The 26,542-nt window shown below is 39.2% G+C and overlaps 1 protein-coding gene across 1 annotated transcript in view; it reads left to right on the forward strand.

Annotated features, from left to right (window-relative positions):
* The window catches only part of LOC148539663 (uncharacterized), a 130,772-nt gene that overhangs the window by 28,378 nt on the left and 75,852 nt on the right, over positions 1-26,542 (forward strand). The window lies entirely within an intron of this gene.

Raw genomic sequence — 26,542 nt, forward strand, 5'->3', positions numbered from 1 at the left:
TGAGAGAGCACAGAGGGTATGAGAGTGAGAGAGCACAGAGAGTATGAGAGTGAGAGAGCACAGAGAATATGAGAGTGAGGGAGCACAGAGAGTATGAGAGTGAGAGAGCACAAAGAGCATGAGAGAGCACATAGAGTATGAGAGTGAGAGAGCACAGAGAATATGAGAGTGAGAAAGCACAGAGAGTATGAAAGTGACATAGCACATAGAGAATGAGAGTGAGAGAGCACAGAGAGTATGAGAGTAAGAGAGCACAAAGAGTATGAGAGTGAGAGAGCACAGAGAGTTTGAGAGTGAGAGAGCACAAAGAGCATGAGAGAGCACATAGAGAATGAGAGTGAGAGAGCACAGAGAGTATGAGAGTAAGAGAGCACAAAGAGTATGAGAGTGAGAGAGCACAGAGGGTATGAGAGTGAGAGAGCACAGAGGATATGAGAGTGAGAAAGCACAGAGGGTATGAGCCAGAGTATGAGAGTGAGAGAGCACAGAGAGTATGAAAATGTTAGAGCACAGAGAGTATGAGAGAGAGAGCACAGAGGGTATTCGAGTGAAAAAGCAGAGAGTATGAGAGTGAGAAAGCACAGAGGGTATGAGACTGAGAGAGCACAGAGAGTATGAGAGTGAGAGAGCACAAGGGTATGAGAGTGAGTGAGCACAGAGGGTATGAGAGTGAGAGAGCACAGATGGTATGAGAGTGAGAGAGCACAGAGAGTATGAGAGTGAGAGAGCACAAGGGTATGAGAGTGAGAGAGCACAGAGGGTATGAGAGTGAGAGAGCACAAGGGTATGAGAGTGAGAGAGCACAGAGGGTATGAGAGTGAGAGAGCACAGATGGTATGAGAGTGAGAGAGTGCAGAGTATGAGAGTGAGAGAGTACAGAGAGTATGCGACAGAGAAAGAGAGCATGGGCCTGATTCAGAAATGGATGCAAATCCAGGTGCTGCACCATCTTTGTACGCAGCAGAATTGAGAAAATATGAAAATGTTGCAGCCGTTGGGATTTTATTGAGATGCCCACTAGAGGAACCTCAAATCCACCGTTTACATACAAAAACACACCATCGGTCGCACCATCAAAGTTCTGATCAATCCTATGGTTGCTCAGAATGTCCGACATAACTAAGATGCCACAGCCAGTAACACTGTGTACAAGGACGCAGTCCCTGGCTCAGACATGTCCCTCAAAATGGTCACGATACGCCTGCGTTTTACTCGCCACCCCCATTACCCTCCTCAAACACTCACTGCCTGTCAGTCAATCAGCAACCAAATCCACTCTACAACCGCAATAGAAGAATACTGTAGGGAGATCCTATGAAGCATATTTGATAATATAATTGAATATGTATATTTATATGCCATAACATTTTTTCCCAAAAGCATATATTCTATAGCACAATTAAAAAGATATAGAAGCGCTATAATAGGCACTAAACAAATAAAAAAATCAGATTCAATATTATTTATTATTTTTAATAATATATCAAATATAAAATAAATAATCACACGTTTGAATTTTGCATCAGTCTATGCTTGGAAATTCTTGAAACACGACCATTTACACTTCCACCCATCTCTGCATAGTGGGCCGCACTAGCACGTCCTCTGTGAAGTTTGCCTATTTGGAAATGCCTTGTTACCGCCCAGTTACGTACCTTTAGTGGCGAGTGACCTGAAATTCATATGACTCAGCATCTTCTGTAATAGCGTACACTTGGTTTCGAAGCATGGGCAGTGTGGTACATAAGGTGCGCTCCACGAGCAGGTTCATGTATGCATTAGCCCCCAATTGAGCAACATATTATAGAGATTTGTGGTTTATAAACCATCTAATGACATGACCTCAGCAGTAATATATATCAGATGAGGAGCTATGGTTATACAGTATATGGCAAGCAAGAATACAGCACAATGCAGATTATTAAATCATACTTTGTGCATTTTGTTACTCATGTCCCTGGGTGTCAGGTTATAAAAGACATTGTGTGCCTGAAAAATCCTGTAAGAGATTATCTGGTACACGCAGCGAACGGCCCTGCCCCCATTGTGGAGGCAGAGAATCTCCTGAGATCACACTAGAAGAAATTGCTTGTGGTCAGCAGAGCCAGTGAGAACAATAGAGACCAAAATGGACAACGCAAGCAGTTTGCTGGCCAGGGTGGGGCACTGACCCTGTGCCTATTACATAGTAAATTGCACTGTCATTGGAATTGTACAGAAGACCCTAAATTAGCACTTGTTATTAACAGTGCCGGGGGCGGTTAGCAGATACCAAACAATAATTAGAAGTTTTACGGCAGCCATGATGTAGGCTATATGTAATTAATCTACAGATGATTGTCTTCAATGTCTTTGCAGTAAACCAGCTGCTGTAGTGCTAATAAAGATACAAGCGTGGTATTTATTTTATATTATGTAACATAATGACCTAAACCTGATGCATGCAATAACTATTCTGGTGCCAGGAGCACTTCCAAACCATCCATAGCACTGATCATTTGTATAAATATGTTATACTGTAGTTGAAGTGCTGTTTTTGACTAATTGAATATTGATTGAAAGTAACACTGAAAAAAATAATTACGTACATTTTGCATGATATATCTGATAAAAAGAAACGGTTCATTCTTTCTAATACGAGTAAATTGCCACGTCTCTTGTCCACTAGATGCTGGCATCCATTTTATCTGTGTTTAAGATACTTTTTTTCATTCAATCTACATCAGTGTTTTTTATTTTATATTGTGTGTGTGTGTTTTTGCAGACTTTAAGCTGAGTCTAGATGAAACCCCTTCCGATGGTGGGATGCATGCTGAACAGTAGATTTCTGAATTATGTTCTCTAAATTATCCCAAGCTCGGAGAGCAAGTATTGATTTTGAAAATGACTGAGGCAGATCTAGCACTGCAGCCCAATCCCCTCCTCATCATCCCCAAAGCACAACAAACAGGAGCCGTGCTTCATCCACCATAGGGGACCTGAGCTGGTATTGTTTCAGAAATCAAAAACTCATCAATCTGCCAAATGGTAATCAGAAGAAATATTTGCTATCAAAACATTTTGTCTACTGAAATGTTCCCCCTCTCCACGGTAAAAGTACTGTATACTGTATAAGGTTGAACTGCTGTACTGTTAACCCCTGTTGTACTAGTGATTGATTTATCATGGCTGAGTACAATAAAACATTAAAAAAAAAAGAGTCTAAATGCAACTTCATTTTTAATTTTGAAGCTTTGATTTTCAAGAGTAAATAATAGATACTACATACAACAGATACAATTATTATTACTACTACTACTAAATTCCAGAGTTTAAAATAATAGAAACAATATACATGAAAAAAAATGTACCATTACTAGAGATGAGCAGGTTCGGTTCCCTGAGAACCAAACCCACCCGAATTAAGCAGATACGAGGCAGATCCGAGTTGGCTCGAGTTTTCCCACCTGACTCAGATCTCAAAACGAGGCAAAACTTCATCATCCCGCTGTCGGATTCTCTCGGGTTTGTATAAAGGACCCGCGATCGCCGCCATTTTTCATTCCGGCTGTGGAGAGTGAAGAGGGAGGGAGCTGTGCTGCGCTGCTGTTTTGCATAATTGTGACTTATGAGGTTGTGCTGGGAGCTGTGCTGCGCTGCTGTTGTGCATAATAATTGTGAGGCTGGCTGGCTGCTGTCGATAAGGGCTGGCTGGCTGGTGTCCAATCCATATCATATAGGGGCTGGCTGTTGTCCTGTCCATAGGGGCCGGCTGGCTGTAATCCATAGGGGCTGGCTGTTGTCCATAGGGGCTGGCTGGCTGTTGTCCTGTCCATAGGGGCTGGCTGGCTGTTGTCCTGTCCATAGGGGCTGGCTGTTGTTCATAGGTTCTGGCTGGCTGTTGTCCATATTAATCCATATATGGCCTGGCTGGCTGTTGCCTGTCCATAGGGGCTGGTTGGCTGTAGTCCATTGGGGCTGGCTGTTGTCCATAGGGGCTGTCTGTTCTGCTGTGTTGTCCAGGGGGTGCAAAAAAGTGTAAAAAAAATAAAAATTATTTTTTGTGTGTGCATGTTAGCCACACCACCAGTGTGAAAATAAAAACATTTTTTTGTGTGTGCGTGTTAGCCTGCCACACCACCAGTCAAAAAATAAAAACATTTTTTTTGTGTGTGCGTGTTAGCCACACCACCAGTGTATAAATAAAAACAATTTTTTGTGTGTGCGTTAGCCACACCACCAGTGTAAAAATAAAAACTATTTTTTGTGTGTGCGTGTTAGCCTGCCACACCACCAGTGTGAAAATAAAAACAATTTTTTTGTGTGTGTGTTAACCACACCACCAGTGTAAAAATAAAACCTTTTTGTGTGTGTATGTGCGTGTTAGCCCCACCACCAGTCAAAAAATAAAACATTTTTTGTGTGTGCATGTTAGCCACACCACCAGTGTAAAATAAAAACAATTTTTTGGGTGTGCGTGTTAGCCACACCACCAGTGTAAAAATAAAATAATTTTTTTTTGTGTGCGTGTTAGCCACACCACCAGTGTAAAAATAAAAACAATTTTTTGTTTGTGCGTGTTAGCCACACCAACAGTGTAATAATAAAACTATTTTTTGTGTGCATGTTAGCCTGCCACACCACCAGTGTGAAAATAAAAACAATTTTTTGTGTGTGTGTTAGCCACACCACCAGTCAAAAAATAAAAAGATCTGTTTGTGTGTGCGTGTTAGCCTGCCACACCACCAGTGTGAAAATAAAAACATTGTTTTTGTGTGTGTGCGTTAGCCACACCACCAGTGTAAAAATAAAATAAATTTTTTTGTGTGCGTGTTAGCCTGCCACACCACCAGTGTGAAAATAAAAACAATTTTTTTGTGTGTGCGTGTTAGCCTGCCACACCACCAGTGTGAAAAAAAAAATTGTATGTGCGTGTTAGTCACATTTATCAATAACGTAGGTGGCCTGCCACACCACCAGTGTGAAAAAAAAATTGTATGTGCGTGTTAGTCACATTTATCAATAACGTAGGTGCGCAGGGGTGCTGTGCTGCCTGTGTCATTTATCAAGAGGCTACTGCCTCGTCCGGGTGCTCTCCCTCCCAAGTGCCCCCCAAAAATTAATTTTATCAATCAATCTTTTCTTTTTTTGTGTGTCGGGGTGCTGTGCTGCCTGTGTTGTTTATCAAGAGGCTGCTGCCTCGTTTGGGTGCTCTCCCTCCCAAGTGCCCAAAAAAATTAATTCAATCAATCTATTTTTTTGTGTGTGTGTCAGGGGTGCTGCCTGTGTCGTTTATCAAGAGGCTGCTGCCTCATTCGGGTGCTCTCCCTCCCAAGTAGCTCCCAAAAATGAATTCAATCAATCAATCAATTTGTTTTTTGTGTGTGTGTGTGTGTGCGTGTTAGCCATGACATCACAAAACGCCTCTGCTGAAATTTGCATAAACATTTTCAAAGGTGAAATTAGAGGATATGGTTTAAAAAATAGAATAAAGCAGCTAAAACTGCATTCTCTGATTATAGTGTCCCTACTCCCAATCCCTACCCATGGCCCCTCTACCTGAATTTCAGCGAGGCAGAGGGGCAACTCCATGCAACCATATTCCAGAGTGCAGCTGCTCCTCCTGTAGCCCAGGTCAGAAGATGTGTAGGGGTGTGGTGGTGATGATATGGACTAAAATGGAGCTCACATCCACTAAAGTGGACAATGAATCCCCAATCTAACAGGGAGTGCAGCTGTAATTTATACACAACACAGGATGGGATGACAATATAGGTGTGGGTGATGGTATAATCTGGCATTATGTATACATCATCCTCTTCACACAATATTAATTTGTCCCCGCTGGAATCCACCATTACAGGTGCTTCTGTAATTTTTGCAAGTAATTGACGGTAAAGGTCTTTCTGTAGAATTTGTAGTTCATTTTGATAGTCGTCATCTTTTCCACATTTTGGGGAAGTAGTCTCAGGCCGATGACTGACAAGGTTCCCGGCTGTGCTGAAAACTCTGAGTACACACTGGAAGGTGGGTAGTTCAAGTAAAGCAAATGCAGTTTTGTGTAAGGGCCTCCAAATTGCCTCTTTTTCCTGTCAGTAGTTATTTACATCTCTTCAGATCTGTGTCCTTTGGGAAGAAAAAACAATGTCTTCATCTCTTCTGGGATGAAAATCCACTCCTAGGAGCAGGCATGGCGATCAAGACACAACGTAACACTTAATCCTTAAATCTTAAATGTTGCATTTGCTACTTTCTTCTGCTTGTCCACAATATGTGCTCCAGTTAAGTGGACAGTGGGTACAACGGCAGTTTGAACTGAAGGCCACTTAATAACTATGTTTTTTTCCCTGGACAGGTTGGGAAATGCTTTTTTGGAAGGTTTGCAAATGATTATTTAACAGTCAATTGTTTTTGGCAAGCACTCTTCCTGGTCCCCTTCTGGGATGAAAATCCACTCCTAGCCGCAGAAGCAGGCGCAGGATTTGTCTAGAAAGACACAACATAAGGCCTTAAATCAGGGGTAGCCAACCTTGGTTCTCGAGAGCTACTAACAGTTCATGTTTTCCAGACCACCTAGCAGGAGCACAGGTGTATTCGTTACCCAGTACCACATTTGAAAAGATCCACAGGCGGAGTTAATTATTACAGTTGTGATTCTGTGAGGAGACCTGGCAAACATGCACTGTTGGTAGCTCTCGAGGACCAGGGTTGGCTACCCCTGCCTTAATCTTAGATCTTACGCTTGTCCACATATCTGTGCTGGATAAGTGGCACTTTGGGGCCACTAACTAACTATGTATTTTTTAATGTCTCTGTACAGGTTGGAAAATGTTCAATGTGGAAGCTTTGAAAAGGATTATTTTACAGTCAATTGTTTTGGAAAGCAGTCTTCCTGGTCACCTTCTGGGATGAAAATCCACTCTCAGCAGCAGAAGTTGGCACAGGATTCTCAAGAAAGACACATCATAAGACCTTAAGGGGTAAATTTAAATTAACTAAAGTGAGAGTTTTTAGAAGTGAGTTTTAGAAGTGATGTTGCTTGCCCATAGAAAATAATCAGATTCTAGCTATTATCTTCTAGAAAGTGATGTTATGTAGAATCTGATTGGTTGTTATGGGCAACATCACTTCTAAAATGCAATTCTAAAAACTCTCACTTTAGTAAATTAAATGTACCTTTAATATCTTTGTGCTGGTTAAGTGGCAGTTTGGAGGCCACTAACTAACTTTGTTTTTTAATGTCCCTATACAGGTTGGGAAATGCTTTTTCATGTGGAATGCACTGCTAGAAGTCTTCCTGGTCCCCTTCTGGGATGAGAAAATCCAATCCCAGTAGCAGGCATGGCACTCAAGCATTCTTCTGGGGCAAGGACTGATGTGAATGAGTAAAATATTTTTTTGTAAATGCCTCCTCCACTCCCCTTCTCCTTCATACATTTACTTTGGATGAAAAAAAATTAAATTAAATTTACTACCAAACCCTTCCTGTCCCTGCCTTCAACTACATACATACTCCAATTCCCTCAGGCCTCTCTTGAATAATAAAAACATTTGTTTCCTGATGTGCCATGTTGGCAGTTGAACTGCCACGTTTTTGTGCCGCCCACTGCTGCCGCATAGCTTAGTCAGCCAGCTAGCTTGGTGTAAATTTTTGGAATAAACTGGATGAAAACAATATAGTGAGCTGTGAGGTGGTCAAAATTTACTGGAAACGAGTGGAAATAAATGGTATTGAGGTTAATAATACTGTAGGAACAAAAACAGGCCCATTTTATGTGAATTCAGCTGTTTTTATGATTTTTTGAGAAAAAATCCAGATCCAAAACCAAAACCGAAAAAACAAAACACAGAGGTGAGTTTTTGGCAAAACCAATCAAGATAAAAAACCAGGGTAGATCCAGATCCAAAACCAATACACGGGGGTCGGCACACATCTCAACCATTACCCCATATTTGAAATAATGCATCAGCAGATTTCTGGTAACATACAAGAAGATATTTCGTTAGGCATATTTTATTTAGTCTGCTAAAAAATAATAGGCTAGTGGAACACTTCAGAGCACCAATTAGCAGTTACGTGAACATACAAACAGACACATTGGGCCATATGTAATAGGGTGAGAGTTTAGAAAATGTGAGAGTTTTCTCACACTTTCTAAATTCGGCCAATGTAATAGAGTCAGAGAACAAAGCAACAGAGCAAACTTGCATGTTTTTCAGACTCAAAAAACTCTCACGATTTAAAATCTCATTCAGATTTTTTTCCCATTTGAAGACAAAACTCGACCAATGTGAGAGATTACTGCCAAACTCTCACTTTTTCTAAACTCTCACCCTATTACATTTGGACCGCACGGCCGCCTCGATGTTTGTCTTGTGCGCATGCGCACGAGGGAGCCGGCTCCTTCGTGCGCATGTGTGAGACCCGCTACGACCGACAGCGCCGGTCGTAGCGGGTCTCTTTCAAAAGGGGGCGAGCTGTCGATGTTGATTGACAGCTCGCCCCGTTTGGAAGGCGGGCCGGGGGGGTGATAGCCCAAACGGAGGAGTTCCCATGGGAACGCCTGCCGTTTGGGGGAGGCCCCACTGACATCACTAGTGATGTCAGTGGAGAGCTTCCGGCTCTGACAGAGCCAGAAGCTCTCCGGGGCTTACGACAAGTGAGACCCTACCCTAAGGTCTCGTCGTAAGCCCCGATGGTCGCGATGGTCAATGACCATCGCGACCATCACCCTAGCGGTCGTTAGAGCTGTGGGTGTTAACCCACAGCCTAACGACCGAAATAGAGGCGGCCGGTCAGGATGCAAGCGGCCGCCCAGTTTCTAAGCGACCACCTCTGAATGAGGGCCACTATCTCAGCAGACAGTGGGGAGCAGATTGATGTGGTAGACTGTTTATGTGTTATGATTGGTACTTGTGTATAAAGGTTGCCAATTTATATTGATATGGCTGATTCTGAGTTACGAACAAAGCAAAGAAGATTAAGGGGTCTATTTACTAAGCAGTGTTAGGAGACAGAGTGAAAAGTGATAAGGTGCCAGCCAATCAGCTCCCAACTGCCATCTCACAGGCTGTTTTTGAAAAAAGACAGTTGGGAACTGATTGGCTGGCACCTTATCACTTTCTTATCACTTTTCACTCTGTCTCCTAACACGGCTTAGTAAATAGACCCCTAAGTAAGTTTGCACCTTGGCAAAATCATGTTTTATTGCAGCTGGGGCAGATTTAATATGTGAAGAGAGATTTACATTTGGGAAGTGTGTGTCCATACTCAAATTGCAGTGTAAAAATAAAGCTATCCAGTATTTGAGAGCTACATGCAAAAACAGCCAGTAATCACCCTGCATGAAAAAAAGAAATACATGTATTTGCAACCCCTGCATTGCAACACATTTTGTTCCAGATACAAATGACTAAATACAAGGGCAAGTCTGCCAAATATGGAGGAATAACCCTGTGCCATTGCAGTCATTATAAGAAAATTGGCATTTATGATTATTTATTTTTTGTTGGGACCAATATAATAGATGTACCATCTTGATGATTTGTTCATTCAGTTATTAGTAACATACAGTAGTAAATGTCAAGGAAGTGGCTTCTTAGAAAACTCACTGGGCACCAATCATCTCAAATATTGCAACAATGTTAAGGATCAGAGGTAGAGCTTCAAATAAATGAAAGAGAAACTGCCCTAACTACAACTTTCGTGATTGTCACGCTCCTCTAATTCAGTCAATAGAAGGGTAGGGAGTTGTAAAATTAAGCAAACCGTCAGTTTTCAAGAGACTGTAAAACAAGCAATTACTATCAGGGCATAGGCAAACACATGGGGGTTTCTGGTTGCCTGGAAACCCCCCTTCCAAGCCCACACCATAATGACCACAATAGAAATAGGAAATAATACTAAAGTTGTATTTTTTTAAGACCCCCCACAGTTTCACAAATTAAATAATTAGCACCACCTGTTGATCTTTTAAAATGTGTGAGCCAGTAATGAATACACTTGTGCACCAACTAGGAGATCTGGAAAACATGCACTGTTAGGGGTGCACTGATATAGACCACCTATAGGGTTAATTAGTAATACTGTATAATAATGAATTAGCCAGTACTTAAAGAAACCAATCTGTACATATATGTCCATGGCAGTGCAAGGTTCTTTTGCTGCCCCTCAGATTCCTGAACTTGCTGAAATGATCTGGAATGGAGCCAACATCTGAAATAAAAACATTCAGCTCAGGCAGGATGGACCTACATACACATATAATGGAATAATGTGATTGTTGGTCCTGTATATATCAGATTTATTACATACATTATACTTCGTATGATGCATATTATAGCTGGTTAATTGCTGATTATGCCCTCTTCATGGACTGGCCCTACTTGCTTTAAAGTCAAGCATTTGGAACAGGGGCGTAAGTTCATCCCAGTCGCCCCAGAGGCAAGCTAGAGTTTGGCGCCCCCCCCCCAAAAAAAAATAAAAATATATATACAGTATATCCACGCAATCACACCTAAAAAGAGTATATGTAGAGGATTCCATAGAACATCAGTGACCGCCATGTAATATAGAGAGAAACAGTGAACATCATATCATACAGATAGTGTCAGTGAACACTGTATAGTACGGAAAGCGTCAGTGATCACAATATAATATAGAACATCAGTGACTGCCATATAATAAAGAGAGCATTGGTGATCACTGTATAATACAGAGAGCTTCACAGTGACTGCCATATAATATAGAGAAGATTACAGTGGCTGCCATATAATACAGAGAGCATCAGTGACTGCTGTATAATACAGAGAGAATTGGTGACCACCGTATAATACAGAGAGCTTCACAGTGACTGCCATATAATATAGAGAAGATTACAGTCTCTGCCATATAATACAAAGAACATGAGTGACTGCCGTATAATACAGAGAGCATCAGTAACTGCCATATAATACATAAAGCATCAGTGCTTGCCATATAATACATAAAGCATCAGTGCTTGCCATATAATACAGAGAATATCACAGTGACTGCCATATACTATAGAGAGAAACAGTGAACACCATATCATACAGATAGTGTCAGTGAACACTGTATAGTACGGAGAGCGTCAGTGATCACAATATAATAAAGAACATCAGTGACTCCTATATAATAAAGAGAGCATTGGTGACCACTTTATTACACAGAGAGCTTCACAGTGGCTACCATATAATATAGATAAGATTACAGTGGCTGCCATGTAATACAGAGAGCATCAGTGACTGCCATATAATACAGAGAGAATTGGTGACCACCGTATAATACAGAGAGCTTCACAGTGACTGCCATATAATATAGAGAAGATTACAGTGGCTGCCATATAATACAGAGAGCATCAGTGAATGCTGTATAATACAGAGAGAATTGGTGACCACCGTATAATACAGAGAGCTTCACAGTGACTGCCATATAATATAAAGAAGATTACAGTCTCTGCCATATAATACAAAGAACATGAGTGACTGCCATATAATACAGAGAGCATCAGTAACTGCCATATAATACATAAAGCATCAGTGCTTGCCATATAATACATAAAGCATCAGTGCTTACCATATAATAAAAAGAATATCACAGTGACTGCCATAAAATACAAAAAGCATCAGTGATTGCCATATAATATAGAGCGCATCAGTGACCACAATATAATACAGAGAGTATTAGTGAAAACAAAATTGAGGAGTCAACAAACACGCTCCCAGTTGGTCACATCTGGCAGGTCTGCACTAAGGTTGAATAAAAGTGAAATAAAAATGCAGATTTGGGGTGCTATTTGATTCTAGAAGATTCAACACTATATTTTTATATTCTAATCTTCTACTTTTTCTTTTCTTTTTCTTAGAACTCTTTTTGTTTCTTATGGGACAAAGTTAGTGATTGATATCCAATTGTATCTGCACTGTCAGTTTTACCTGCACTGTAATTACATCTCACTATTGCCATCACCATCGCTTTTGTTATTTCTCCTGCCCTCTTTTCCCTCATCCACTCCATGTCCCCCCCTCTTCAACTCACCAACCTCTTCCCCCCCCCCACACACACTGATCAGCTTGGCACTTTTTTCTTCTACCTTCTGCTCCAAATCTTATCTCCATCCTCTGTATGCCCTCCTCTCCTGTGGTACCCCTTCTTTCATGTTTAATCACCTCTTTACTCTCCATGAGGTCCTGCTCCCCCACTAACCATGGGCCATTCCTTCTCTCACTACCTCTTCTCACCCCCCACCTAGCCCTCAACTGAATGTTTTGTGTCCTTGCTCCAACTCCAACCATGTACAAAAGCTCTCACCAATTTTTCCTCTCTAATACATTTCACCACCATTTTATAGCTGCCCTAAGATTCACATCTCTCCCCTTCACTGTCCCTCTCTAATGCACCTTCTGGAATACAGGTCAGTTTGTAACAAACTTGCCCCTACTCATGACCTTTTATATCTTCACCTCCATAAATCTCCTAAACATCACTCAATTTTGGTTCTCCCCATCAGACATTTCTCCTACTGCTGTGTTGTCGAAGCTGGATTAGTGGCTGAGACGGAATCAGCGTAAAAAATTAGCGTGCGCGACGCCATCTTGCGAATAGCAGCTAGACTCCATTTTAGAAACAAGAATCTGCAAGACGCCATTTTGCGACCAGCGCCATTTTAAGATACAACTCACGAGCTAAGTACAGATGGCAATGTTTTTGATAATCTTTTTAGCAGCCATTACAGGCCCATTCTGGGGACAACCTTGCATAGAGAAATACCAAAACAACTAGAAAAACAGCCTCCTGAGAAAAGTAAATAGAATAGACAATACACCAGAATACTGTGAGTGTTTTACATACAAATTGGGAATCCCTGTATATAGACAAGTATAGTTGTTGCAATTGTAATATAACCCAGACATTGATCTACACAATTTAATTTGTCTGAATCCTAAACAGGTTTTAGTCTCACTCCCAGACAGAATGGCCCCAGCTTCACAGCTGGGGGTCTCCACCTTGTTTGAGAAGTGAAACTCACTGCCCATAACACATTTGCATTGCAGTTTGAAACTGTTAGTAAGGAATGAGATATGTATATATATATATATATATATATATATATATATGTTAAATCCATCATAAATAGAATCTCATGCATAAACACCGCACATTTCGCACAGTTGCGCTGCTAACATGACGCACAGTAGCGAATGCACAATATCCTGCATGCGAACGCTGTTTATTAGCTGCATGCGTGCACATCTGCCCCAAATCAGATAAACCTAACTAGCATCTTTTCTCATATCCCTAATATTTACATAATGCACACTTACACAAAAGGTTCCATACCTATAAAGTAAAAGATCCAAGTTTTATTCATTTATTACAAATGCTGTGAAATAAAGACTATTTGGTATCTAAGTTTTAATACATGATAAATAAACCGTGTTTGGTATTATACTGATCTGCACTTTATACACAGCTTTCTGGTATCATCGGTGTGAAGATCGGAACATGCATTCGCAACTTATGGACCGTAAAGACATAAAGAACCAAAATGTACTTTGTAAAACCAACAGTCTAGATTTGCATGAGGTGGGAAAACGACGGCAACCAGCTGTTGGAGGCTGGACTGTGACCATTTGCATCAACCTGTTAAGTGCCTTGTAACAAACGCACCGAGAAGGAGAGCCAATGGAATCGCAACAATACCTCTCTTTTGTTCAGCTTATTTCTGGGGGGGTATAAATATGTGTGCTCTGACCCTGGGTTTCTAGTCTATTCTGCTGATTGCTGATTGACGGAGGTCTCTTGCTGATGCCGGAATCTGGTCCCAGAGCGCTTGCGTATGTATGACTGTATCTTGGGTCTGTATTATTCTTTGCGCTAAATTGTACTTAGATCACAGCGTGTATTATCTGTACTTTGGTTGAATAATACTTTGTGCTTTGGAAACACATGTTCAAGGTCTAAGGTCTTTATTTTACTGTATGACTGCGTACGCAAATAGCGTAAATCTTAGAGGTTATAGGCAGGTTTTAGAAGGTATAGGTAGGAAGGAATATAGCCAGTATCCTTAGTGTCTTCTGGTGGCCTCTCATTCTCTCATACACCCTGCCCTGGAGGTCGTCATTTGGTGGTGTGGGATCCTTTTCTCCCCCTTGGTGTTCCTTCCAGTTCATATCCCCAAAGCCCTCCCTGTCATTCTCTTCCTTTGAGGTTCAAGCAGTTCAATGTTCTCTGCATTGCTGTAATGACCATGTCAAAAAGAGGATGAGGCTAGAATGTTTATCCATTGTTTGGCTTTCGAAGACATGTTTATTACTTATCTTTTTTCCAGACAGTCCATAACCTTCACAGGCACAAATTGCCAAGGCTGTCAGTGCAGGAAGGGCATAACTGATCTTGGCCATATTTATCGTATATACTTTTTTGTTGTTGTATTGCTGTTCCAGTTGTGCCTCTGTATTCTGTAATGGGTTATCAAAACTTTCAACCAGCAACATGACAGGCCTCCAAGGACCCATATCCCCCCAAGCAGATTTCCAAGGACCCATACCCCATCCAGTGGTTTGCCACTGCTTTTCAATTTTCACAGTTAGTGGCCCATCCCTTCACACACTTGGTCATACACCTTTCCTACCTCCCCCACACTATCTAATTTTTCTTTTTACAATGAGTAGCTCTCCATGCCTTCCTCCAAACAACCAGCCTCAACAGTAAGTGCCTGAGATTGGATGTCCCATGTTAACATCCATCTGTATTTAGATTAGGATGCATATATGCATCCAAACTGCCCCCAGCCCATCTTCTATGAGGACAGTCACCATCACTATCATCAGCATTTATTATTATTATTACATTTTATTTATAGTGCACCACAAGTGGTCCGTAGCCCCGTACATAGAGTAAAGGGTACACAGAACATTACAATTCAGTAACCAAAATATAAACAGAACACAAGTAACAATTAGCAACAAAATTATCCATACACAGTACAGCTCTGAAGGTGAAGGCTGCCATAGAAGTGCTGGAGAAGAAGGCTGTGAGACAGTGGGGAGGAGGACCCTGCTCCTAGAAGCTTACAATCTAGGGGCAATCTAATCAGCATTTGCACTAGCCCTATCCTTGCTGCAGGAGAATGAACTCAGACCGATCTCTGTATATGCACAGCTCAGGATAGGAAGGAATTCTGTGTGCACACCCATGGCTCACTAACATATTCTATGTGCTTTTCCCATTGTCACTCAGTAATGACCATCCAGGCACAAGTGAGAAGCGACTGAGAAGTCACCAAGATTCATACATTATGAGAATTGCTAGTAATAAGATGTGTATGTATCCTAAAACACATGTATATGCTAAAAATCACTTGATCTGTACACATTCAAAATTCCATGCAAATTAGAATCAGGCCCTAAATCCATAGCAACCACTGTTTATAATTAGACCCCCCTCATGCATTAATTTAATTTAATTCAAACTTACTAAATAGACATATTTTGCCTAAGCAGCACCACCACCATTAAATGAATCGCATTCACATTTAATAAATAAATCTATTTCCACACAACCTGCACCAATGTTAAATTAATAATAGTCACACTTAACAAATAGATCTATTTTCCACAACCAGCTCTAGCATTAAATTAGTATTTAGTTTTAATAAATAGCTATTCTTCTCCCCAAACTCCCCTAATTATCCACATTTTAAATTATTTGTCCTATTACCCCAGCTTAAATCAATAAAACCACATCATGACCCCACTATTAAATGAAATAACTCAACTATCAAATATATAGCTTCCATCATAATCTCACCAATAAATAGGATAGCCAATAAGATATCTATCTATCTATCTATCTATCTATCTATCTATCTATCTATCTATCTATCTATTTATATCTATCTCTTTGTCTATCTATTTATCTATCTATCTATCTATCTATCTATCTATCTATCTATCTATCTCGAGAAGGACTTTAGTCACTTTGCACATCTAAACCTTATGTTTCTAGGTGCGTTGAATGCTAATGGGCGTCTATAGGAGAAACAATTGAATTGCTCTAATAGACGCCCATTAGTTAAGACGCCCACAAAAACAAATTAATTCTCCCCAGTGTGTTTCAGTCAGCAACAACATTTTATTTCCCAGCAATCATGACAACTGGTTAATTGTTTGAAAATCATAGTAAGTTAATAAGTTATAAAATATGAGGCAATTTTAGAATGTAATCAATTCAATTAAATCCACATATAATCACATTAAATCTGGTCAATGCACTTGGATGTGTTACAGTAAAACAATGATCTTATAGTTTATCCAAGATATTATTCTGGTTTACATACATTAATATAGATATTATGCAGCATGCTAATATAAGTGGATTTAATTAAGATTATCTGAATATCTAATATAGCATTGTGCATTACAACAACATAAATCATGGAGACATTCTTTATTAATTGAATAAAATACTTGATTAACTGAATGTATTGGGAACAATTAGTTAGCCTTAATAATATTCCAGCAAAATTACTTTGATTTTTGTGTCAACACAAATAAATGTAGCTTTCTCTTTGGGGAAGGCGAACATTTAAGTTTCATGATCTCCATTTTTTATCCTACAAATGATGATAAATGAAGGCAAATGATTTTTCTTTTAAGGCTGCTACATGGTACAAAACATGTTACTTTGCTTAAAGGCACACAAGGAAAAAAATCAATACAGCAAGGTTCAATTACAACATTTAAGTCATGTGACTTCCAGCAAAATTACCCATTTTTATCAAAAATTCATACAGCAGCTTAAATATTCATCTCTGCAGATAAGAAGTAAATTGTGGCGGAAGCCCACAACACGATATGACAAATAGAGCAGAGTATACATGTTGGTTCCAGGTTTCTTTCCTAAAAGCTATTAGCATACACAAGTGAAAATAAAATACAGAGAGGCTAATATATAGAGGATATATAATATAGAGGATATATCATCGCAGTAAAAACATCTATATTTATGCTTCATGTGTCTGTTTCTATGACTGTATTAGCTTAGGCAAAGATGTTCTGTCGTTCTTTCCTCTTAACAGGACAGCAAAGAGATGACAAGCCAGGTACGAGTGATGATATAATCTTACTACCTACCACATTCTCATTATCTACCTCAGTTTTACTATATACCGTAATCTTAAAATCTACCACAATCTTACTATCTTCCACAATTTTACTACCTACCTCAATTTTACTGTCTACCACAGTGATGTGATCTGTCACAATACTACTATCTACCACAATCTTACTATCTTCCACAATTTTACTACCTACCTCAATTTTACTGTCTACCACAGTGATATGATCTGTCACAATACTACTATCTACCACAATCTTACATTCTACCACAATCAGAATATATTCCACAATTTTATTACCTATCTCAATTTTACTATCTACCTCAGTGATACGATCTGTCACAATCCTACTATGTACCACATCTTATGGTATACCACAATCTTACAGTCCATCACAATTTTACTATCTACCACCTTACAATCCATTACAATTTTACTATATTGCGCATCTTAAGATGGGCATACACTGCCAGATAAAATGCCTGTCAGACCGATATTTTTTCTGGCAGGCTGACAAACTGCAGATATCACGGCCATACACTGTGAGGTACTGTATCTCACATTGTATTGGCCCTGATATCTGCTCTTCCCCTGGGGAGGGAATATTTCCCCATTCCTTCCCTGTGAAAAAACGGAATGTCTGTCAGTCGGTCGCGGCTGAGCATACCGACATTTAATTTACAAAATATTGCATCGGACGGGCATGCTAGATATTTTAGCATCGGTCGGCTGCACACAGTACAATTATCGGTGCGATCCACCAATATTGGGCGGATCGCCCTGATTATTGTATAGTGTATGCCCAGCATTACTACTTCCAACAATCTTAAAATCTACCACAATTTTACTATCTACCATAATCTTGCAATCGATCACAATCTTACTATTTACCACATCTTACTATTTACTACAATCTTACTACCTACCAGAATCTTAATACCTACCTTAATCTTACTATCCACCACAATTTACTACCTATTTCAATCTTACTATCTACCACAATTTTACTACCTGCCTCACTTTTGCTGTCTACCACATCTTACTATCTACCACAATTTCAATATCTACCACATTATTATTATTATTATTATTATTATTATTATTATTATTATTATATTTATATGGTGTCACAAGGGTTCTTCAGTGCCTTACAAAGTACATAAGCAAATGAGACCACAAGAAGATGGTTATTAACAGTACCAAACAATGAAGGACAAAAACACGGTTAATACACTTTGCTGCATTAACAATCATAACACTTAAATAAGCAGCAGGGCGTTCGCAACCAAGTGTTAGGTGCTATTTACCACAATCTTACTATCTACCACATATTACAATTTACCACATCTTACTATATACCCCCAATTTCATTACCTACCTCATTTTTGCTGTCTACCACATCTTACTATATACCACATCTTACAATCTACCACATCTTACCACAATCTTACTATCTACCACATTTTTATTAATCTACCACAATCTTACTATCTACCACATTTTTACTAATCCATCCACAATCTTACTATCTACAAATATTTTAATATTCCACCATTTTACAATCTATTAAAAAGTTACTATCTACCACAATTTTACTAATCAACCACAATTCTATTAGATACAGTAGTACAATCCTACAATCTTCACAATCTTACTATCTTCCACATGTTAGTATTTACAACACGTTAATATCTACCACAATCTTGCTATCTACCACAATCTTACTATCTACCGCATTTTACCATAATCTTATTATCTACCACAACTTGCCATAATCTTACTATCACATGTTGCCATAATCTTACTATGTTACTATCACATCTTGCCATAATCTTACTATCTAGCAAATTTTACCATAATCTTACTATCTATCACATCTTGCCATAATTTTACTATCTACCACATTTTACCATAATCTTACTATCACATTTTGCCATAATCTTACTATCTACCACATTTTGCCATAATCTTACTATCTATCACATCTTGCCATAATCTTACTATCTATCACAATCTTGCTATCTACCAAAATCTTACTATCTAACACAGTCTTACTATCTATAACATTTTATATCTACCCCAATCTTACTATCTACCACACCGTACTGTCTACCACAATCTTACTATCTACCACAATTTACTATAATCTATTTACCACAATCTTACTATCTACCACATCTTACTATAATCTATTTACCACAATCTTACTATCTACCACATTTTACTATAATCTATTTACCACAATCTTACTATCTATCACATTTTACTATAATCTATCTACCATAATCTTAATTTCTACCACATGTTGCTATCTACCACATTTTACTATAATCTATCTTCCACAAACTTACTATCTATGACATATTTCTATCTACCACATCTTACTATCTTCCACAATCTTACTATCTATGACATCTTACTATCTTCCACAATCTTACTATCTTCCACAATCTTACTATCTATGACATCTTACTATCTATTGCATCTTACTATCTACCGCCTCTTACTATCTACCACAATCTTACTATCCACCTTATCTTACTATCTACTGCATCTTACTACCTACCACATCTTACTACCTACTACATCTTACTATCTACTAAAATCTTACTATCTACCACATCTTAAACTGGGTACACACCTATACAATTACCTTTTGATGCGATAGTTCGATTGACCTAACTCCCAATCGGGCATCTTGATCACAGTGCCAACCACGCTTATACACACCTATACAATTTTACTTGCGACATTCGATCCCCCTCCGTCCAAACTATTGAAAGAAAATGGTTGTACCAGCATACACACTCTCCTCAATCAGGCTACAGTAAGATTCAGGCTACAGTCACAGCAGATGTAAACATAATTATCATAATGAGCAGAAAAAGGGCATAATTACAGACCATAAACATACCATAAACAAACATACAGGAAGAGAAAAGGAGTAATCACATCACCATATTCGACTCTAGTGCTGCGGAGAGAATATGTTCGTTTGTTTCAATCCCCATTGTGTGTTGCTGCTATGTTGATAATACTACAAGCAATTGGGAGAAAAAAAAGGAGCAAGACTCAAAGTTTCTGGACCTAGGATTGGCTGCTGAGATGAGACACCTTTTCTCCTATGCCTTTAGTACAGGAGATCCGAGAGAACACCCCAGATCACTTTCAGAATTTCCTATGCATGGATAACCCTTCCTCCTAGAAGCTTCTCACACTGGTCACCATGCTCATAGAGAAAGAGGACATCTGTTTTAGCTGGCCTATTTCTGCTGAGCAGAGACTGTTGGCTACACTATGCTATCTGGCTACTGGTAGGACACTGGCAGATCTGAGGTACAGCATGTAGTGATAAAAATGAGACTACGACTACGTAGCAAGGCAACGCTCACAGAGGCAACACTGATGGAGGTGTATTTTTTGCAAGAAGAGCCAGAGGATCAATTGAACGTGCATGCACACTGCCCATCGAATTAGCTGAAAATTAAACTGTACATGAGATGCGAATGGCCGACCTTTGTGGAGCAATTTAAGCTGTTTATCGGCTAACGCTCATGCATTGGAACAGCATACACACCTATACAATCCAACAGCTGTTCACTCGACTTTGAGAGAATGGCCCAACAATTGTACAGGTGTGTACAAAGCTTTGCTACCTACCTCAATCTTACTATCTACCACATCTTACTATTGACCACAATCTTCCACTATCTCACTATCTACCACATCTTACTATCTACTACATCTTACTATTTACCACAATGTTACTATCCTTCACAATTTTTATAATCTACCACAATCTTGCTATCTACCACTATTGTACTATTCCACAATCTTACAATCTACTAAACTATTATTATCTACCACAATTTTACTGATCATCCACAATTGAACTAGCTACCAACAATCCTACAATCTATCACACTTTACTATCTACAACAGTCTCACTATCTACCACAATTTTACTAATTTACCACTATTTTAATCTTCCACAATTTTACAATCAACTAAAATTTTACTGTCTACCACAATTTTCTTACAGTAGCTACCACCATCGTACTATGTATCACAATCTTTCTATGCATCATATACAGTATTTCAGAATGTTGACTGGGAAACTGATGAGGAGAATCGGGATTCATCTGCTTCATCCACACGGACAAATGAAACCCCAATGTTGTTCAATATAGCAAATAGAAGTACAGATTGTATATAACCTATTCAATACTGTGACTATTGGCCGTATTCTATTAGCCGCGATAAGTCAGAATCCGTGGAAAAGTACCGCGGATGATGTCATTTCGTCAACGGAAACTTATCCCTGTATTCAAATCCAAAGACTTTTCGCCGATGCGGAAAGTCAATACATTGGAATAGGCGAAAAAGATTTGCCTATGAATAGCAGTAGAAAAAAAGTGCAAAATTGGGGTTTTGGGGTGCAAACTTCGGAAAACCCCCCTGCACCCTTGGGACAGTCTCCCAAAGGCAAACTGCGTCAAAAAAGATTAAAATATTCTTTAGTTCACCCCAAAAAACTACTTTCATGTTGGGGGTGAAATAGTCCAAAGTTGGGGGACAAACTTAAAAACTAGCAAAATAGACTCCAGGGGGGTCCCCAAGTGTGCCCCAGGTGTTTTTAAGTTTGCAGGAGTTTGCGGCAGGTGGATTTTTAACGTTTTTTAAAACTTCACTTTAGCAAATTTAAATTATGCTAGCACCCATTTTCATGTACCCCAAACTTCTAATTATCTAATTAGATAGCCCAACTTCAATATTATATTAATTATTAATTCATTATTAATAATCTAATGCCAAATAAATTTGACCTTTCATTTTAAATCCAACTCCTGTTGTCTGTGTGTTTATTTTTAGATACGTTTTTAGTTGTGCTAAGTCTGAAAGGTATAGTGTACATATCAACCATAGGGAGTTTAAAGAGGTCATCGATGAAGACAATAACTTATACATACAATTGAGAAATGACATTCACCGGATTTAGTTGTATTAAATCGCGCATGTTGTGCTGGGGAGATGTAGGCTCTTTGAAGTGTGCGTAAATGACCTTCTTGAAGATAAGTTGAGTTAAGTGTTTTCATAGTAGTATCATAATGTTGAAAAAGTTGTGATGGAACAGAGAGAATTGGTATGTCTTTTTGCCATTGTAAAAGCAATTTATCTCAGCTAGGTTTAGATAAAATGTCAACGAGTACTGAATAAAGGTACATAATGCGATATGCAGTCCGTTCACAAAGAGTAAGTATATTCTGCAATGGGTCAGGTTCAGTAGGAGAAGTGGGAAAACCGGTAGTGGGCAGGCAGGATAGTGTCGTACCTGTAGGAACATATAGAAATGAGAATGGGGAAGATTATAGCTCTCTTTAAGTTCAGAAAATTGGTAAAGTCTACCTCCAGGGTCGAAAACTTTTGTAGATTTTGATAATCCATTATCTCTCCAAATACGAAAGTGAATGTTTGAAAGGGATGGGGAAAAGGCAGGATTACCCCAAAGAGGGATATGAGAAGTTGGTTAGTGATTTCTTTTAAATTTCCGATTCAGGGAAAGCCAAACATAAAATGTGTCATGGAACAGAGGATTTTGAAGGATTTGAGGGGGGATAACAGAGGGCTTACAATGCAAAAGAGTGCCGGGAGAATATGGGAAGAACAATGCTTTATCTAGCTTAGAATCTGTAAATACATCCCTGTCTAGCAGCCAATTGACAACATATATGAAAAATACTGAAAGTGAATAGGAAGCATAATCAGGAACTCTTATGCCTCCCGTTCGTCTAGAAGCAATTAGTTTGTTCAAGGCTATAGAGGGGTTTTTTTATTTCCAAATGAAACGTGTCATTATCTCTCTAAGGCATATGACATTCTTTTTTGAAAGACTAATTGGTAACATCCGAATTAACTAAAACATTTTTGGCAAAATACTTTTAAGCATTGCAACCCGGCCTAAAAAGAGAGAGGCAGGAGCTTCCAATTATCTAACATGGTAGTGATTTTCGAAATGATGGGAGTAAAGTTTTCTTCGTATGATCTGGAAAGATCTGCAGGTATTTGTACCCCAAGATAGGAGATCTTGGGGGGGGGGGGGGAATCCGAAATGAGCATGGAAAATAGGAAATTCATGTAGTAATCGACCGTTCTTTGCAGAGAGATAGTAATTAAGACTTGGTAATGTTTATTCAATGCTCTCTCATCCTGAAAGCATCAATTAGCTGTAGAATTTCAGTAATGGAGAAAACTGGATCAAATACGAATAACAGCAAGTCATCCGCGAACAGAGCAATTTTTAAATCAACATCACCAATTCTGACACCTTTTAAAACAGTAGAAGCTCGTAATGCAATAGCTCGAGGCTCCAATGCTACGGCAAATAGAAGTGGGGAAAGTGGACAACCCTGCCTTGTCCATTTTTGTATAGTGATCGGGGATGAAAGAAAACCATTAAAAGAGACTTGGGTCTGTGGTGAGGAGTATAATACTTTTAATAAATTGACAAATGATTCTGAAAAGCCAAAATATAGAAGGGTGTGGAATAAGTGATTCCAAACCACCAGGTCAAATGCCTTTTCGGCATCGAGAGAAAGTATTCAATTATCTTGGGAGGTGGAAGTGGAGGTAGATGTATGGATAGCTGAAATTACTCTTCTCACATTAACTTCAGAGTGGCATCCCCAGATAAATCCCGTTTGGTCTGAGTGGATTATATTAGGTAATAGAACTTTCAAACTGTCTGCAAAATTTTTAATGAGCAATTTATAGTCCAGATTTAGGAGCGATATGGGACTATAGGAACCGGGAAGAGAAAGATCTCTGCCAGGTATTAGTAATACTTTCAAAATTTCTGAGTTGAAGTGAGGAGGTAATTGAATAGACTTGAGAAGAGAGTTAAGGACCACAACCAGAGTGTCTCCTATTCTAGGTAGAAGAATATTATAAAAATCACCACTGAAACCGTCCGTTCCCAGAACCTTTTCTCCCTTGAGTTGTCTCAATGTGAGTTTTACTCCTTCAAAAGAAATCAGGGTTATAAGCATCAAGACCTTCTCAGGTGTAAGTTTACGGCAAGGCAAGTTGTCCCAAAAATAAAATTCAGTAGAGGTAGATGACGAGTGACAGAGGACGAAGGGGTATCCGAGTAAAGATTAGAATAGAAGGATCTCATTACTTCCTGCATCTTCAGCAGTTGTAGAAGTAAAAGAGCCTCCAGGTGTTTTTAAAGGGTGAGTGACCATAGGAGGACGGGAGCCATTAAGTAAATTTGTGAGTAGCTTCCCAGTTTGGTTACCAAACTTGTAAAAGCGATAATTAACCGAAAATAGGTATCTATCACCTAGTTGTTCCATAAATTCGTCAAAATGAACTAATAGCAGTGAGATATGGTATGGTAAAGAAGGGTGAGTTTTAAATTGATGAAAGGCTGCTGTTAGGGTCAAATGGATATCTAAATACAGGTTGAGTCTCCCATATCCTAATATTCTGAAATACGGAATATTTTTAGCATGACTGAGATAATGAAACCTTTGATTTTTAATGGTTCAATGTACACAAACTTTGTCTAAGGCAAACTTTGTCTTGAGGCTGTTTGTATAAGGTGTATATGAAACATATTAATTTAATTTCTGTACACAAACTTTGCTTGAGCCCCAAAATTATTGAAAATATTGTATAAACTTACCTGCAGGCTATGTGTATAAGGTGTATATAACACATAAATGCATTCTGTGTGTATATTGGGGTCCCATTCCGAAGATATTTCATTATGGTAGGCAATTATTCCAAAATATGGAATATTCCGTTATCCAAAATACCCCTGGTCCCAAGCATTTTGGATATGGGAGACTCAACCTGTATTGGTTGGCATACTTTTTGTTCGTAGAGGAGACATACAGTACTAGGTGAGGTAAGTTTTTAATCCTGTATTCCTCCCAAGCAGCTTCCAATCTATTTCAGAATTTATTTGATTTGGACAAATATGCGTGGAATTTCCAGATCTTGGATTAACTAGATTTATCTGAAATGTGCAAAGTAGCAGAAACTAGTACATGGTCAGAAATAGAAATTGGTTCTATTTGGGAATGTTAGGGAGCAGAAACTGAGAGACTAATATATAGTCTATTCTTGAAAATGTGTGGTGGGCGGCTGATAAGCAGGTGTACTCCCACTCACTAGGGTGTAGGGCCCTCCAAATATCAACAGATTGTAATCTTTTAGCTAGCAAGGGGATTCCCATTTTAGGAAGAGAGGGTGGATGTTTAGGTTGTTGTGATTTCTCTAGCAGGCTTGAGGAAATCAGTTTAAAGTCGCCTCCCAATATTAGGGGGGCTGATAGAAGGGAACTGAGACGTGCCAGTAATTCCTGGAAAAAAGATTTGCACTAATTGTTTGGGGCATAAAGAGACGGTAAGGACGTCCCCTAGTGTTGAGTGATATAATTATACATCTGTCTTCAGAGTCAGAATATGACATATGACATTTACACAGAATTATGACTCCCTTCACTCTAGAATTGGACATACTGAAGCCTAACACTCACCAACTTAACATGTTGAGCTTAGCGATCTCCTAAGGAAGTAAATGTGTTTCCTGTAGAAATGCTGAATCAATATTCAATTTATTGAGGTAGAGGAGGATTTTCCTTCTCTTCGCCGGAGAGGTAAAGCCTCCAATATTCCAAGACCCTATTTTAAGGGTAGACATAACTCATGAAAGAGTACAAATTTAGTACAGGTATAACAAAATAATCAAAGTGAGAGCTACATTTTAGGGTAAGGGATAGGGAAAGAAAGGTATAGACAGTAATGTGAGAGGTAAGACAAAGAACTTTGTGAGAAGAATTTTCCCTGGACACAGTGAACAACTCCATAATATATCTTAGAATTAGCAATAATGTAACCCTGTGTTTCTGGTGATTTAAGTACATAGATAGGAAGAGCAATAAAAGCTCAATTGTCTAATGAAGGAATTTAACTGGCACGAGTGGGAACAGAGATAAAAACTCCGCTCGACCTTCAGGAAATAAAAATTCAAATTAAGACCCCATGTAATTCCAGATATATAGGGCCAAATATAATAGGGTGTCAGTTTTAGTAACACTACAAACTCACACTTTCTCGCACTTTTAAAAAGTGCGAGTTTGTACTGAAACTCGCAAATTCAATAGCCTGCGAACTGTCGCGACATTGTATGATTGATGTAACCACAAGATTAACCTCTATTAATCTTGCGGCTACGATGTAGCGGTTCCCACCATAGACTTCAACGGGGATTTCACACCATAGAAGTCTATGGGAGTCACAGGCTGGCCGCATTCAGCTAATCAGGGAGCTGCTCCGACGGAGATGCTCCCTGATTGGCTGGCGGCCTCTTCAATGACGGGGCACACGTGTGCCCCGGTCATTTACGTGGAGCAA

Source organism: Taudactylus pleione, unplaced genomic scaffold (assembly GCF_031769625.1).
Source record: "Taudactylus pleione unplaced genomic scaffold, aTauple2 ptg000022l, whole genome shotgun sequence".
NCBI classification, from domain to species: Eukaryota; Metazoa; Chordata; class Amphibia; order Anura; family Myobatrachidae; genus Taudactylus; species Taudactylus pleione.